Source organism: Tenrec ecaudatus, chromosome 17, assembly GCF_050624435.1.
Source record: "Tenrec ecaudatus isolate mTenEca1 chromosome 17, mTenEca1.hap1, whole genome shotgun sequence".
NCBI lineage: Eukaryota > Metazoa > Chordata > Mammalia > Afrosoricida > Tenrecidae > Tenrec > Tenrec ecaudatus.
In genome coordinates, this window is record NC_134546.1 from 74388135 (window position 1) to 74405112 (window position 16978).

Genomic DNA, 16978 nt, shown 5'->3' on the forward strand with positions numbered 1-16978 from the left:
AATATAAACAAAAACAACTGTCGTTGGAGCAGTTAATATTTAAGGAGAATGGGAATGATAGCATTGTCTCAACTATGGCAATAGGTAGCCCTGTTGGTCTTCGAAGTGTCTACAGGAAAGTGTTCCACATGTTGCAAGGGAGCATTCTGCCATTGGTCTCACTGAATGACAAGAACACACCTTTGCTAAGTTTTGCGACCTTCTAGTGCTTAATATTTTTACCTCTTACATATTCTCAGAAGGAAAAGCTTATCAGAAATATATTTTGACTTTTAGCCTACCAAGCACCATAATTTTGCCCATAGTATTTACCTCATGTTTGTGTCTGCTTTGCTATGGGTTAGCTTTATGGTAAATCATGTCTGGGTTTCAACTGTTTAAGGAGAACTCAGCAAGATCTGCCAACAGTCCCTCTGGAGCCACATAAGGATGTTGGCTGTGAATAACCCAGAGTGTTTGCCCACATGGCAAATGACTCGTGTTACATGTAAATCCTTTGTAGTGTTAATGTTTGTTCTCAGAAGCAGACGCATTATGGCAAAATGTACCAATCCTGTCACCACTGTGATCTTCAAAAACCTATGAGCAGCAGTCTAATTAAAGAACTGTCTGGGTTTCATTTTGCAATAACTAAAATTAAAGGCAGTAACTTCAATCATTTGTGACAAGTGAATTCAAAGTATGGATAACTATTTTTAATATTTTTTATGGTTCTACAGGAAGTAAAGGCAAGAAAGTAAATATCCAACTTTCTCGTGTTATCTCAGAGATTTCCCTGCAGAAAATTGACAATGCTTGTCTCTGAAATGGTATAACTTACTGTCAAAGCTTCATTCTTGGCTGCATGTTGAAAATGTGATTAAAGTTTATAGAGGAGACCGGAAAAAAAACTGATGAAACTGAAATATTCCCCATGTTGGACTTTTAACTTCTCTTGTGAACAGAGCTCCACTGTCAGAGAGATGGTGACAAGGGCAAGGGTGCCCATGAGTATTCAGAGTGACACACTCATCTTGGGCTTTAATCTGCACAGATTTGTCTGACACTCTGAGAAAAGCTGACATTCCCTGAGATGTGTTTCCTTTCCTCAGGCAGCAAGAATCACAGGGCAGACCTGGGCGCTGGGACACACCTGAGAGGTCTACTGAGAAGGGACCATCAGGGACATCAGAGTCTTCAATTTTCTCTGAGGAGACAGAGGTACTTTCTCTCCTGGACATAATTCCCAAGACACACAGTAAGAAGGGACCGTTTGTGAGGGCTCATTGGTCACAATGGGTTTCAAACACTCTCCCCCAAGTGTGGACTGAGAGATGCACTGAGTGGAGAGCCACAGTTCAATACTGTCCGGGGTCAAGGTGCCAATACCAATGTGCATGTGTGTGTGTGTTGTGTGATGTTATTAGGATCAGGTTCTGTCCCTCCAAGCAGTCCCAAGACCTGAACCTTCCCCTGCCTTGGGTTTCCACGTCTGTGAGGCTGGAGGAGTCTGACTTGGAGGGCAGGGAAGAAATATGCAAAGTGGAAGACCCACAGGGTACCTCCACAGGGGAAGCTCCCTCATCACCCAGCTGGGGAATAGTGTGATTCCTTTCCATTCTCCTTGCAAGATGGGGTCTTTCCCCTAGATCACCTCACTGCTCTTCTGCCAGGTCAGGATCACCACAGGGTTTGAGATGAATGGAGCGCACACGCGCGCGTGTGTGTGTGTGTGTGTGTAATCTCTGATCTCTGAATCCTATCTCCACAGGTGTGTGTGCTCAGGTGCAGCTGGTGCAGAGGTGAAGAGACCCAGGGAGTCTTTGAGGATCTTCTGTAAGACATCTGGGTACAGCTTTACTGGAAGCTAGATCGGATGATTTAGGCAGACACCTGGAAAGGGCTTGACATGGATAGGAATGATTTATCCTAGTGACTCTGAAACCAAGTACAACCCATCCTTCCAAGGAAAAGTCACCATCTCCACAGACAACTCCATTAGCACCATGTCTCTGCAGTTGAGCAGCCTGCAGAACTCAGACACGGCCATGTATTACTGTGCAAGAGACACAGTGAGAGAAACCCCTTCCTGAGAGGGGCAGAAACCCTCCGCCTGATGCAGCTGCAGAGCAGGATTCTCGGAGGCATCTCTCAGCTCAGCATCAGAGGACACAGTGTCTGATGTCTCCTCGGGAGTGAGAACAAAAACACAGGCCACTGACACGACAGGGAAACATCTCCCCACATGGGGGCACTGATGCCTCTTACTGGATCGGGGTTCTCTATAGTGGTCACTCTGTGACTTTTGAATAACTTCAGGACTAAAGAGCAGATGAAGTAAATTTTCTTCATGAAATTCTCAGAGTTCAGCCCTTGCTGCCCTTGAAGAATGAGCAGGTGCATTGTTGTAATAAGGTGGTGGTTGTGGTGGGGCGTTAATCCTCAGCTCAAATTTCCTGACCTTTTTCTCACAAAATTTCCCCCCAATATTTTCCCTTAAAAGTAGCCGATTATCGCTTCTCAGCCTTTTGGCTAAGATCTAGTGTAATCATAGTAGCCATGATCACTCTGTATGTGCATTTGCTCGCTTTTGTACTTGACTCACCTGCCTGCATTCATCTTAATTCAGAAAAGCGCTTTGTAGAAATCTCCTGGTGGAGCAGTGGCACTGTGACCTCAGCAAACTGCTCATGGATCCCAGACCTTATACCAGTCAGTTACACTCCTAGGAAAATGCTTGGTATAGTTTCCTGGTTAAAAGTGGCCTTACCAGGAGGAGACTCTGGAACCTGCTGAGCCAGGGCGACCTTAGTTCAGAAATGTCTATTTCCTTCCTCCCCCTCCTTCTCCTGAAGGTGCTGGTCGTACCATGGGGTCAGTGTCAGAGAGAGGGTATTTGGGATTTGATCAGGCAGCACCCAGGGAGAGGCCGTGGTGTATGGAGAGCTCTTACTATTGGTCACTATGGCAGTGACCTTAATCCTTCCAAAAATCAGCTCTACCTACCTGTGACCTCTGAGAGCATGAGGACACATCTGTGTGTTACAGTGTAGGTGGACACAGACAGGGAAGGCAGGGTGGCCCTCACACACTATCCTGCACGACAGTCTCGGGTGCTGGGACCAGCAGGGGGCGCTCAGGACTAACAGCACAGGCCCAGGAGCAGGAGCAGGCGCAGGTGCAGGGCTGAGCACAGATGCGGCTTTCTGCTTTCACTTCATCTGATTTTGTTCCCACCACTCTCAAAGAGGTTCTGGGGATCACTATCTACAATCATAGAAAGTGTATAAGCTTCTCCTGAACTGTAAGAAAGAAACTCTCACCATCATCGAGTTGATGGCGACCAAAAATGACCTTCTCAGACGGGCTTGAACTACCCCTGTAAAAAATATTTGCATAAAATTTTGTTCTTATGTAATTCTGTCATGTGATCTGCAGGGTTTTTTTCTTACATTCAACGTAATTACTTCAAAATAGAAAATATGATGTTTGTTACATAAATAAACCTTCAGTTTGCATGAGAGTAACATTATAATAACCTGTGAGACTGGCCCATGGAACGGAAAAATAAATGGGCGTGATGATGTTGAAAGCGAAGTATTGGGCTTTTAACCTCAAGGTCAGTGGTTCAAATCCTCTGCTGTGGGATTGTACTATTGTCTCTCAATTTCTAAGAAAGGAAACAAATATAGTAAAACCCCTAAAAGTTGGTGCCTGTGTAAGGTGAAAACCTGCCACAAAAATAGAACATGAATATATTCCAAAAAATAAGGGATAGCAAAGTGGTAAGCTTATTTTATGTCAATAGTTGAAAATGAGTAAGTCCATGAGGCTGAGGGTGTGGGATGGTCATGCAGTCCCACTGGTTTCCAGCTCTCAACAGATTGTATGTTTACTCACTGCACAGGGTGGTGTGGATTTACAATATTGTAGCCTTAGTAGGCTAAAAAGTATGACTTTCTAATTTGCTAGTTATGATGAAGGTAAAAATTATTTTGTTTTTATGTTGACATTTACTTAGAGAACTATGACTCTTTCTCATAAAATGGACTTTGACGTGAATGCCATATAAGTGTCTGAAAAATTATTCAACTTGATATCAAAAATAAAGAGTATTTAAGAATAGGAATGTGCTTGATTGAATATATGAAGACTAAAAGTTCAAATTCTAGGGCAGCTCTAAAGGACTTTTTTTTGACTGTTGAAAAAATCATTTGATGGAAAAATAAAACTTTTGAGCAAATAATACAAAAAGTGAAAACAAAGAAATTTCATCCACACTTTATTCCTATCAGTGATCACGGAAATAGCACTCAAGAGATCAAAAGACGGGTTCCATGAGGTGAGTCTGTTGCACAAGATATCTGAGTACTGCAAACAAGGACGTTCCTGTGAAAACTAAGGTTACTTTGATGACCAAGCCCTGATCATTTCACTTGCCTCATATGCATATGAATGTTGCACATTATAAGGTTGCTTGTTTGCAACCTTATAATGTTACATTAAAAAGTACCCCTAGTGTAATTCCAGTAGACATGTATGATTTCATTCTACAATATGAAAAAGAAAAGCAAGTCTTTAAGCATGCTATTAGAACCAGTAGATAGGTAAGATAATAAATTCTTGGTAGAACACACACACACACCCACACAAACACACACACACAGCTTCAGTCCTTCCAACTCAGGTGGCCACTAGCCCAAACCAAGGAAGCAGACAGTGGGAACAGGAGGTGGTGAGGTATAGTGGAGGCCAGTAACACAGCATAGTGAAGCAAATCCCAGTGGAGCCTCACAATGTAGGGATGCAAAATGACTGGTGGGAGGTTCAACATCTGGAGTGGTGGCAAGTAGAGTGGTATTGGTTCCCAGCTAGCATGAGCATGTTCCTCAATAATAAAGGAAACCTTTATTTCAGATCTTTCTACAAGTTACAAATTCATGAAATTATTTTTAAAAATCTACTCTATTTTTTAAAAACTCATTATTCTACATGGCTATACCACCAATGTTACAAATATTTGAGAAACATCTGCAAAACAAAATAGAGTGTCCAAATGCTGGATAAACCAACAAACCCATGGTATCAAGAAAAAGAGCAACAACAAACTCGGATAGCATATCTGTAGAAAGAAAGGAAATACTGAAAATTCACACACACGCACATACATTTAAGTATCCTATTAAGGTTTTTATAGATATGCATTCACCCTTTCCTACTAAGAATTGAAAGCCTGGTTGCCATCTCCCTGGAATGAATCTGAGGATCTTATTGCCCCTCATGACAAAATCTAGCTGGCAATTTATCACATTACCATGTCTCACTTCACATGTAGCAGAACCCAATAACAGCTTTGAGCACCCAGTCATCAGTGTACCATAGAATAGATCCCTTCTTAACACCTATCAATTGGAGGCAGTGTGGCACCTGTGTGTCTTCCTGGGTCAGAGACAGATATGAGATTTAAATGCAACTTACAAAGTCTTGCAAAGAATTCAGCTCTCAAATCTACTCCATGCCATCCTGACACAATATCATTGCATTCTCCTATGAAACCTGACTCATGTACAGTCAGCCTCATTTACAGCAGGACCTGGGGCATCTCATCGTATGAGAAGCCAGAAGGGCCAGGATGCTGACCCTAAAGGCAGATGTCAAAAATGTAACATATTCTGGGGTTTCCTGGCACAGTTCTTCCATGAGAAGGCTGGATGGAAAAGGGAGTGAGGAGACCACAGATTCAGCTTCCTCACCTCATCCTCACTGACTTAGGGAAAAGTGTCCAAGGAAAGGGGAGAGGCATTTTCCTCTGTGCAGAAAGGAAGAGGGGAGGATCACCCTCCACCTCTGAGACCAGTGTGTGCTCTCAGCATCCTCCAATCTGATGGCCCTGTCTAAGCAATCTTCAGTGATAAAAATGCCTCTTCCTGAGAATTCTTGTAGACATTATATTTTCATTCCAAACTGCTCGACTATCAAAGCCTGGGACATCCTGGCGACCATGCGCCTGCTGCAGCCTGCACAGCTGGCCAAGCAGCCGTGGCCGAGGGCACCAGGGCCAACGTCCACCACACCAGCCCCAAGTAAATTTTCCTTCAGCTTCACAACGTTCAAAGCCCAAGGGCCCATTTCAGGGTCACTTCCATTTAGCATTACCTTGTTTTTGGTTTCTTTGTTTCAGTTTGGTTTTTGGTTCTTTTGTGCATAGTTTAGTTAGATTGCTTTTGTGATGGAGAGCTTCTTTTTTCTTTTTTTAAAAACAATTTTTGGGGGACTTAATCCACATATCTCACATAATCCCACAATTCCACAGTTCAGCCATCTCAAGAATTGCACAATCATTACCACAATTGATTTCACATTGTCTATTTTCCCACCATGATTAAATCGCCTTTAAAAAGACTTGTTAGTCACCTTCAGTTCTAGTGCTCAGTCCCCTCTATCTTTCATTCTTACTCCCCAAGTCCCCTCACCCTCCCCAACACCACCCGACCCCACCCAGACATCCTTACAGACCCTTACATATTATTTCATCTCTAGGCATCTGCCCCTTCTGTGCTTCACAAACTGAACCCAACAGAAACAATAAAGAATAGAAAGGAAATGAAATGGGAATGATTTTAAAAACCATAGTAAAATATAGATAAAAATCCAAACAAGGAGTAAGAAAAAAGGGCCGCGACCAATATTTTAAAGCCAGGGAAGACGTTTCTGTCACTGACCAGCAAGGGATCTTGCACCTAGCACAGACTCTGGTCGGGTCCAGAGGGAGGTCAACAGAACAAGACCCAGGGGCTCACCTTTGAGCTGAGGAGGCGCAAGGAGTCTCGGGAGGAGGCATCGCTGTGTGGAAGGAAACAAGGGAGAGGGGGTTAGGAGACCCGCAAAGAGAGAATCAGGGAACCCCGAAGGCCCAGACCCCAGCCGGGATCCCCTTTCTCCAACAGGGACTCTCACCATGAACCCCAACCAATCCGAAAGTAGGGAAATAGGATGGCCTCCGGGACACCCGCCCACCTCTCACCAAGAGAAGCGCTGAGAGAGTTCCTGGCAGGGGGAGAAAGGGCGCTTGCACCCTAGTCAGCTGGACTAAAATAACTTCCGTCCACATACATGTTCAGGAGCCCAGAGCCTCCCACCTGGGAGCGCTGACAACAGGGTGCTCAGGCTGTGGGCGCTACTCTGGAACCGGGAGCAGAGCACCAGAGCACAGATACTGGAAACCAGGCTGTGAGCTGCAGTTCATAATAAGACACCACCACTTCCGGCCCTTTTTGGGCGTGACCCGGAGGGGGAGGAGCTAGCGGGGTCAGGGAGAAGTATGGTCTCTACCTTCACCTCCTCCCAAGGCAGCTCATGCCCCGCCCATTTCTGCTGAGCCACCAACACATGCCTGGTGAGGGTGGGCGGGGCCTGGTGGGCCTGGGGCGGGGCTCGGGGAGGAGCCAGGCAGAGGCGGTCTGCTAAAGAGGGTCCACGGCTCTGGCTGAGACTGCAGCTGCCAAGACTCAGATAACAATGGCCAAGGCAACCAGTACTTTCCCCCATAGCAGAGAGCGTGCATGGGTGACTTGGGTGAAATACAACAATGTACGTTGGGTGTATAAACCTTTGATCAGATTCCCCGGATGTCCATCCTCCTAACGAACTGGAAACACCCAACCATCCAATCCTGCCAAGGTGTTAATGGGGCTGAAGCAAGAACTAAGGGTCCTTGCTTAACGTTTGTGATGACAGTCCATTCTGTGACCTAAAGCACTGTCGTGTATGACTGATTTTTAGGAAAAGAGAAGTACCTAGCATGCACGTCTAGGTAAGTTATATGTCAGTTTAACAAAATTTAAAAATAAATCTTAAGCTGGAGCAGTGGAAGGGAATGAAGGAACGTGGATGGGAGAATGGTTGTTAAACTTGCCTGTCCTAAGAGCTGGAATTTGTACTGTCTTCTTGTTTCATTTCACTGGGAAGCTTTGGGAAAGTTAAACATGAGAGTTATGTTCTTCTATGGTGCTTATCATGATTTATGCACTCTGCTAACTTAATGTATCACTCACTCAAGTTTCTATAGGTCCAAGAGGTCGTGTATGGACAGTGGGAAACACTTTACCAAGTTGAGTGATCTGAAATTTAAATTTGCTTCCTGCAAGTAACTCTTGGCTGCCCAGACTCTCAGAACAAGTGTTTTTGGGAAAGATCAAAGTGAACTATTTCCTGATTAACTTGCATCCATAAAGATTAATGTGCTTCTTGTAGAGCAGCCAGTCCACAGAGAGAACAACATGGCTGGCCCCACTATGAGAAATGATGCCAATCAGTGACTAAGGGCGATACAGGGGACTGCACATGAGACACAGTGTGGGAATTGCACCTGAACTGATCCCACCACACCGAGGCAAATCACTGGGGGAGTGCAGCGGAACAGCAAGTGAATGGAGTGGCAAGGTCCCCAGGGAATGCTGAAAGTGGATTTTGGGGCCAGGGCGTGGTGCCCCAACAGACTGGACTGGAAAACGCTCCTAAGGGCCAGCAAACGATCCCTGAACTAACTACAAGCTTTTCTCTTGTGAAAAAAAAAAAAAAAAAGATTGTGCTTCTTTTATGCCTGTCATACTTGGGAATTCCTTTCTGAAAGTTCACATCAAATTCCAAAGTTCCTGGCTGAAAATGGAGATAGGAGAATTGTAACACTCTGTTACATTTCCCAATATGGTTACATAATTCCCCAGACAGAAAACTGTTACCTGACTTTATCAGGAATCCAAAAATGTCACTTATCAGCCAATATTTTCTGAATTAAACTGGTTTATGGTCCCAGTTCTTCTGGAGCCAGCTTATCCTTAGATCTGGGGAAACTTAGCCTAGATTTTGCAACTAAAGGGTGACTTCTCTGGAAATACTTGCTGTATTAGACTGGGTAGACTAGAGAAACAAATCCAGGGTCATTCAAATATGTGTAAGAAAGAGATTTACACCAATAACTAATAGATAACAAGAAAACATTGCATCCCAGTTCTGATCAACTCTAAAAGTCTGATATTAGCCCATAGGTCTGATAGTAGTCCATAATTTCCTCTTCAGACTCACACAGCACATGCAATGACGACGAATGCAGGAAGACCACAGGCCAGTGTGTATCCAATGGTGGTAGAAGCATTTTGCACTGGCTTGGGTCTCCATGGGGCTCTTCCAGCTCTCCAAGTGACTCAAGAGCAGGAAGGTGAAGCAGAAAGAGAGGGTAGGGTAGCCCAGCTACTGGGAAAAAGAGTAGAAATTCCCAGAATCTACATGAGAAGGTCATGCCCACCAGGAGGCATCATCAAGTTGTGATCTGATTGACAGGCTAACCTCTACACCTAGACTTATTTCCCAAGTTGAAATGAAACTATGTAGCTACTACACTTGCTTTCATGTGAGGTTTCCTGTTTCCCGTTTCCCCACACCCACCATAAAAACCTCATTGTCATCGTCAATGCAGACTCACATAGATACTATAGGAAGGGGTAAAACTTCCCTGGTAAGTTTCCATGAATGAAAATGTTTGCTCATTTGTTCTCCTGTGGTGTTATAGGTGGTTCCAAACTTCCAGTCTTAAAAAGTTAGCAGCCCAACCTATATCCTCTTCACAAACAGGGGTTTGTTCATTCATTGTAGATCCACCCACTATAGCATGCAACTAGAGTCCAAAAGGTTCCCTTGGTTATACAAGCCACTTCCCATTGTGTTGCTCACCTAAAATTAGTGATTGATCAGCAGAACGAGATGTGCCCAGCCACCGCTACCAAGTGCTCCAAAAGGAATCCCATTAGAATTTCCTGCATAGATTGGGAGAGAAATGTGGACCCAAACTCCAACCCACCAAAGAGACCCTCAAAGAAATGGCCTTTGGTCACTTTCATGTCTGGAACTTAACTCACCCCCTGCTAGGCTAACCAGTCATGTAAATAAGGTCAAGGACAGGATTTAGCTGATGGGGAAGAATGGAAAAAGGAAAGTCCTGGAAAAAGTTGATAGTGTGTGTTGTTTTTAGTTGCCCTCAAGTAGGTTCCAGCTCACAGAGAACCTAGGTACAATCGGATGAAACGCTGCCAAGTCCTGCTCCATCTCAGGGTGGATTTTATGTTTGAGCCCATTGCTGCAGCCAATGATCCAGTCCCTCACAAGGGTCTTCCTCTTTTCAATTGCCCTTTTACTTTACCAGGCATGATATCATTTTCCCAGGATGGATCTCTCCTGATAACAAATTCAAAGCACATGAGACAACATGTCACCATCCTCACTTCTCAGGAGCATTAGCATGTGTGGTCAATGCTATTGTTAGTCTTGTTAATTCCTGTACAAATCTCCTTGAAACAATGGATGCATATATGAATTGTGATAAGAGGTGTAAGGGCTCCCAATAAAACATTTAATAAAAATGAAATATATAAAATTACATGAGACACTTCTAGCCTAATTGTAAGGCTTTTAAAGCTGCAGATTCTGGGAATTATGAATGAATACCATTTTATTGTATTGTTATTTAAGTTCAAGTTATTTGGGAACCAAGTCAGACAACATGTTAAATGATGTCTGACCCAGTTCCTAATATTTTAAACAAACTTTTTCATGTAGCTCCATTATCAATGTTTGTCTACAGTTTTCTTGAAGTAGCATTATGTGACACTGGTGTCAGAATATTACTGGTTTCATAGAATGTGTTGTTAAGTGTTCTCTCTCAACCATTGTTATGTTTGTACTCAATTAACTTGAACTTAACTAACAATACAGTAAAATGCCAAGTTGTTAGAACAAGGTGTTCTTGTGTTGAGGGACGGCTGGAGCAGAGGCCCAAAGTCCATCCACTTCCTCAATGTATGGCTATACAAATACATACATAGGCCAATACTTCTATTTTATGAAGTAATGTGTTTATATATGTACGACATTATGCTTAGACCTCCATCCATACCGTTCTTCCTAGACCTTTTCTCTATTTTCTTTTACATTCCCCCTGTCTTACAAGCACACTCACCCCTTTTCTGCCTCTTAGTAATGCCTCTCAGCTATATTTCTGTTGCTCCAAAACCCCCAGGATCTCTAAGTCCTCCTCATTGTTGATTTAATACCCTGGTTCTTCCCCTATCTATGAAATTGTCTGATCACTGCTCCCTCCCACAAGACCCTCCAGAACCATTGGTCCAGTTGCTTCCCATGCCTATATGGAGAGGCAAAACAATAAGAGCCGAGACAAAAAAAAAGTGAACTAAAACTGGGGGAAACTAGCACCCCCCAAAACATATATAAGCATACATAATCCCAGGTTTGTCTGCTGATATTTATGACTATATGCCCACCGGTCCTGGGGTTCCAGGAACTGCCCCTCCTAGCCTGAAGTCTATTTTTGCTGCTCCTCAGGGGTTTTATGGCTTGGCTTGGTTCCCGTTGCTGACCTGTTCTGTTCCCTTATTGGTTCACCCCACTGTGGAGGGAGGTGGGGGTCAGACCAGGCTCACTCCACACCATGTATCCCCAGTATGGTCCTCTGACGATGTACTCTCCAGCAAGGGGATATCATGTCTCAAGCTGATGTTGGCCTTACAGTCTTCTCTTTGTGTCTGGGCATTCGTTGTTAATCCCATTCATTCTAATATCTCCAAAAAAACACACACATAATTAAAAAGACATGATTAAGCTAAAAACCTGTATAAGTAATTGATTTGCTTTCATTGGTAATTATGCCCTGTGATGATGTTGCAGTGCCCTCTTAGTATTCATAAATTACAAACGTGAAAAATTTAAGCTGTCCACACTGAAAGGAGAGAGAAAGAGAGATAGGTGAGAGAGAGAGAGAGAGAGAGAGAGAGAGAGAGAGAGAGAGAGAGAGAGAGAGAGAGAGAGAGAGAGACTGACTATAAAATTAAGGGGTGGTTCTTGTTGAACAATGCATACTGAAGTTTGACAAGATTTCATTTACTGATTAAAAAACCTTGTTTGATAAATGAGATTAACGGGAAAAAAGTGTCATCAAGTATTACATTTTATAATGCAAGAAACATGCAGATCATGATGCTAAGCTCTGGATTTTGGGTGAGCCCTTATTTTATGGTAAATATTATACATGGTCTCTTACTTCACTTGGCTTTCGAATCCTCTCTGCATACATTTTAGATTCTTGTTTGCTAATATTTTCATGTGTTTGCCTGTTTACATGTGTGTCAGTGTGTACAAGGTGTTCCTAGAACTGCCAAGTGTTTCCTAAGATCACCTCCCACAGCAACTTCACCCAATCCACCCGGGTTTATTCTGCCTACATCTGGACCAGTGGTTCTCATCCTGTGGGTTGCGACCCCTTTAGGGGTTGAATGACCCTTTCACATGGTTCTGATGCATAACAGTAGCAAAATGATAGTTATGAAGTACCAATGAAAATAATTTTATCATTGGGCGTCGCCACAACACGAGGAACTGTATTAAAGGGGCATGGTCTTAGGAAAGTTGAGAACCCCTGATTTTCTGGACTCACCAAAGGACAGATATTCCAATAAGGAAGGCTCCTGGAGTATAAATTACATCTACTTAATAATGATGCTGAAGTATTACAGGTGATTACCCTTTAATCAGTCTCTTGCCTTCCCTCCTTTATTTCCCAGCTCCTGCTCAGGATCCAGGTGAGCCTGGATGCAGATAATTCAAGGTGCTGAAATTGGGGCAGTTGTGGATTTCAGATCAGAGTGGATCATCCTTGCTTGGATGTTTTGTGCTTCCTGTTAGGTAAACGTACCTGGGACCTGGGCATGTGGACCTGTTACACGCCAGATACCCTCAGCTAGTAGGTATGTAAGACAGGCTCAGGGAGGAACTAGCCTTTTGCCTCCGGAAGGCCCTGGGGTTGAGCTCAACGATATTCAGCCTGTGCTAACATGCTGACTCGGAAACCTTCACTAATGGCTTCTTAGTTGCTGATTTGTCCACATCCGGGCCTCACTTTCATTCCAGGGTATATTTAGATATTCACACGCCCAGGGTGCCTGGTCAGGATTTAACCAATTAAGTCAGCACGGGGTTGGCCTACTGTTGTTATCACGAGTAGCTCTTTGAGGACGTTTACTTCTCCATGAGTGGAGAGCCCAGTGTGCGCTGAGAGGGAGTTCCTGGCACTGGACCCACAGGATGTCTCTGGGATTAACATCATTACACTTAAGGCGTGAAGCTGCAGCTCCTACTTGAAGTATGTCTTGTGAGGTTAAGTGGTTGGTTTACTGGAAACTCAAGCAGTCACAGACCCAAATATTTCAGGGTTAGAAAGGTGTACTACATCTTCCTCAGAGCCCTTAAGTCTGAGGAAAAAGTCCAATGTTGTGAAAAATGGAGATCATGGTTCCAATATAAGCACTTTTAATTTGATACGACCTCCATCTCTAGTGACATGAGGGTCCCTGGGAAAGAGGGAATGGAGGGGATCAAAGGTAGAATAACCACTAATTTATTTGTTTCATTAAACATGGTTTCACTACATCTTTTTTTTTCAGGCCTGCACCTTTTATAGGGCACATTCTCAAGGGCTCTGGCCGGGTGGAGGGGAGGGGGTGGTGGCAAGGCAAGTGGCCAGACCAGGAAAGCAGGCCGCCCTCACCGCGGCATTCTCAGTGGTACTTCCTTAACCACTCGTGTTTGAGCTCCTTGTAGGATAGGCATTAGCTGAAAACCACATAGGCCGCCAACACCATGGACAGGCCTGCGACGCTCCCCTTCCTCACGTTCACACACTTGCTATAATACCGATCGTAACCTCTCCAAAAGGTGCCGACAATGCCCGTCGGGGTGAAGTCCCACATCAGCACCCAGCTGGGCAGCTCCGAGATCCTGACATCCAGGAGCCGCTTCTCCTTCAGGGTCACGGGAGACGCCATCTTTCAGTTCTGGGTGTCCGCTGCGCTTGGCCGCGCGGATGCTGCTGGGTCGGTTTCACTACATCTTTGAGGGAGAAACCAGGATACGCTGTGACCTGCAACTTAGTGAGTGATTACTTGAGCTCTTGGTCACCTTGGTTATTGGGTAACACATCCCAGCATATGTCTAATAGCAGAGAAGGCTCCCTGAGTGTAGGACACAGTAGAGCGGAAGAACACGAGTCCTGTGATAGATCTTAGTCATAATGCTTTTTGTCACATTTAAACATTTGTATATCCCTTCAGTTTGCCAAATTTCATGAACCATTTGGAAAAGTTAACTGAAAACAGAGGATGTGTTGGTATTTCCTAATTTTGCATGGCTACCTCTCGCAGTCTCTTACATTTAGGCAAAATCTGGGAGAGGAGACAGATCCACACACATACGTAGCAGCATGAGTTTTTTCGGTGTGTTAGGTTTGGTGCTTAGCTTAGGGTTTTATTGTGTTAGAGACAGAGTCTGTACTTAAGATCAGAAGCTAGGTCCTGAGATTAATCAATGTTCCTGGTTCAAGAACAAGAATCAAGGGATAGAATTGGTTAATTGAGATGATTTGAGATTCAGATGTTGGTTGAGAGATTAAAAGTCATTACGTTTAGAAAGTTTCTGCCTAACAGATTATGTTTCGAGTTGATTAGGAGCGTATCTGTTAAGGTATAATGATGCAGAGATACTGTTTAAGGATTAGAATATTCGGCGTAGTTTCTGAATTTGAGATTTAGGGTCATAAGGTTAGGATTAAGTTGATAGACTCTGATTCAAAGAATTGGAATGAATGCATTAGGTGAGATTAGGGTGCATGGTCATTGGGTTTGTTAAGCACATGTTAACTTTGTTGTGGCATCAGGCGATGCTCAAGGTGTTAGTGGAAGTTCTGGAGTATGAGTGGCTTTTCAACTAGTTATCAGTGTGTTGGAAGGATACTCAGCACGTTAACGTATAAGTGTTAATGGTTTGGGAGAAGGTGATAAGCAGTGAATGCATAGAGATTGAAGTACCAAGTTAAAATTGTGGACTGAAATGTAGCGGACAACATGTTTCAGTTTATCAGCTATAAATAATTTTTTTTTTATATTTGGATGAAAAGCTCTGTAAATATCTATCAGGTGAAATGCTCCAATTATGGATCTTAGCTCTCTAGTCTCCTTGTTGAGTTTCTTTCCCTGTGATCTATCTTTCTCAGTGAGTGGTGTGTTGAAGTCACCCACTATAATTGTCGAGCCTGTGATTTCTTTCTTAATCTTTTGGAGTGTTTGGTTGACATATTGAGCTGATCTCTAATTCGGGGAATATATGTTTAGAATGCTTAGTGGTTCATTGTCTATGATTCCCTTGAGCATTATATAGTGTCCCTCCTTATCTCTTTTTATGGTTTGCACTTTGAGGTCAATTTTATCCGAGATTAGGATTGCAACCCCTGCTTTTTTTGTATTGCTGTTTGCTTGGTAGGTCCTTCTCCAGCCTTTAATTCTCAGCCTATTTTTGTCTGTAGCCTTGAGATGTGTCTCCTGTAGGCAGCAAATTGATGGGTTGTGTTTTCGAAGCCATTCTGTTAGTCTGTCTTTTAATGCCTGAGTTCAGGCCATTGATATTCAGGGTTATTATCTCCATGTGCAGACTCTGTGATGTCATTTTACACCTTTTGTGTTGGGAGTTTTCTTACTTTCCTTTATCATAAGTATGTGTTTTGTGTGTATTTCCTTCTTGACTTCTTTCCATCCTTAAGCCATTGCTATCTTGGGGCCTGTTTTCTCTTTGTTGTGCTCTGGGTGAGGTTGCTCTATGTGTTGGTCTCTTATTTGTGCTTGGTGAGTGTTGTTCTTCTGCCCATACTGAGTCAGCGAGGATCTTTTGTAAGGCTGGATTTGTTGTAACGTACTTTTTGAGTTTTTCCTTGTCTGGGAAGACTTTTACTTCTCCATCGATTTTGATCGATAATTTGGCTGGGTAGAGTATTCTTGGATTGGTGTTGCTTTCCTTCAATTTTTGGAATATGCTACTCCACTCTCTCCTTTTTTTCATAGTTTCTGCTGATAGGTCTGAGCATATCCTTATGTGGTAACTTTTATATGTGATTGCTTGTTTTTCCCTAGCTGCTCTCATGATTTTCTCCTTTTCCTCAAAGTTGGATAATTTCTCTATTATGTGCCTTGGTGATTTCTTCTTGGGGTCCTATCGTGCTGGTGTTCTTTCAGCCTCCTGGATGGTTTCCTGGTTTTCATTCATTAGGTTGGGGAAGTTTTCCTCCAAGAATTCTCTCGCTACTGTTGCAGATGACTTCTTTGTTGTGTCTTCCTCCAGTAGGCCAATAATTCTAATGTTGTTCTGCTTCATAGCATCAGACATAACTCTTAGGTTTTCTTCAGCTTCTTTACTGCTCTTATTAGATTTTTGTTCACGTTTATTAAAGTCTGCTTGGCTGTCCTCCAAGGCATTGATGCGGTTCTCTGATTCCGACAATCGATTCTCAAGGAACATGATTCTGCTAATGTATTTCATTATCTCCTCGCTAAGTTCCTTTATCGTTTCATCCTTTTTCTGTATTGTTTCCCTCATGTCCTGCATGACTCCAAGCAGCATTCTGAGAGTTTCTTTGTATGGCATCTCAATGTCTGTTTCTTCTATGTATGTTGCTATGTTCAGGACATCTTCTGCCTTTGTCTTTTTTTTCTCCTGTTTTTTCGTTGAGGTTGTTGGGGCTGATGGTTAGTGAGTTGAGTTGTTTTAGAGGGACCAGTTGCCATTTTCAAGTCTCTCTCTGAAAGACTTATAGGATTGCTTATTTGAACTGCCTACAGCTGATTTTGCTATGGGATTAACCTACCACTTTAACTTCCTGTGGCTTCCCTATCAGGGGAGTGCTCTAGATGGCAGGTTGGCTGCCTGCACCAGTGTTGCAGAGGCCGGGCTGAAGTTCCTGCTATTGGTTTGAATACTGATAAGTGTTGGCTGAGCTGCCTTATGTCGCCAGGTACACAGGCAGGAACTCCCTGTTGAGGAGTCAGAGGAGTATACCCTGGAGAGCAAGCAGGCCTTACCCTAGCCTTGGGCTATCTATGCAGGGTGGAGC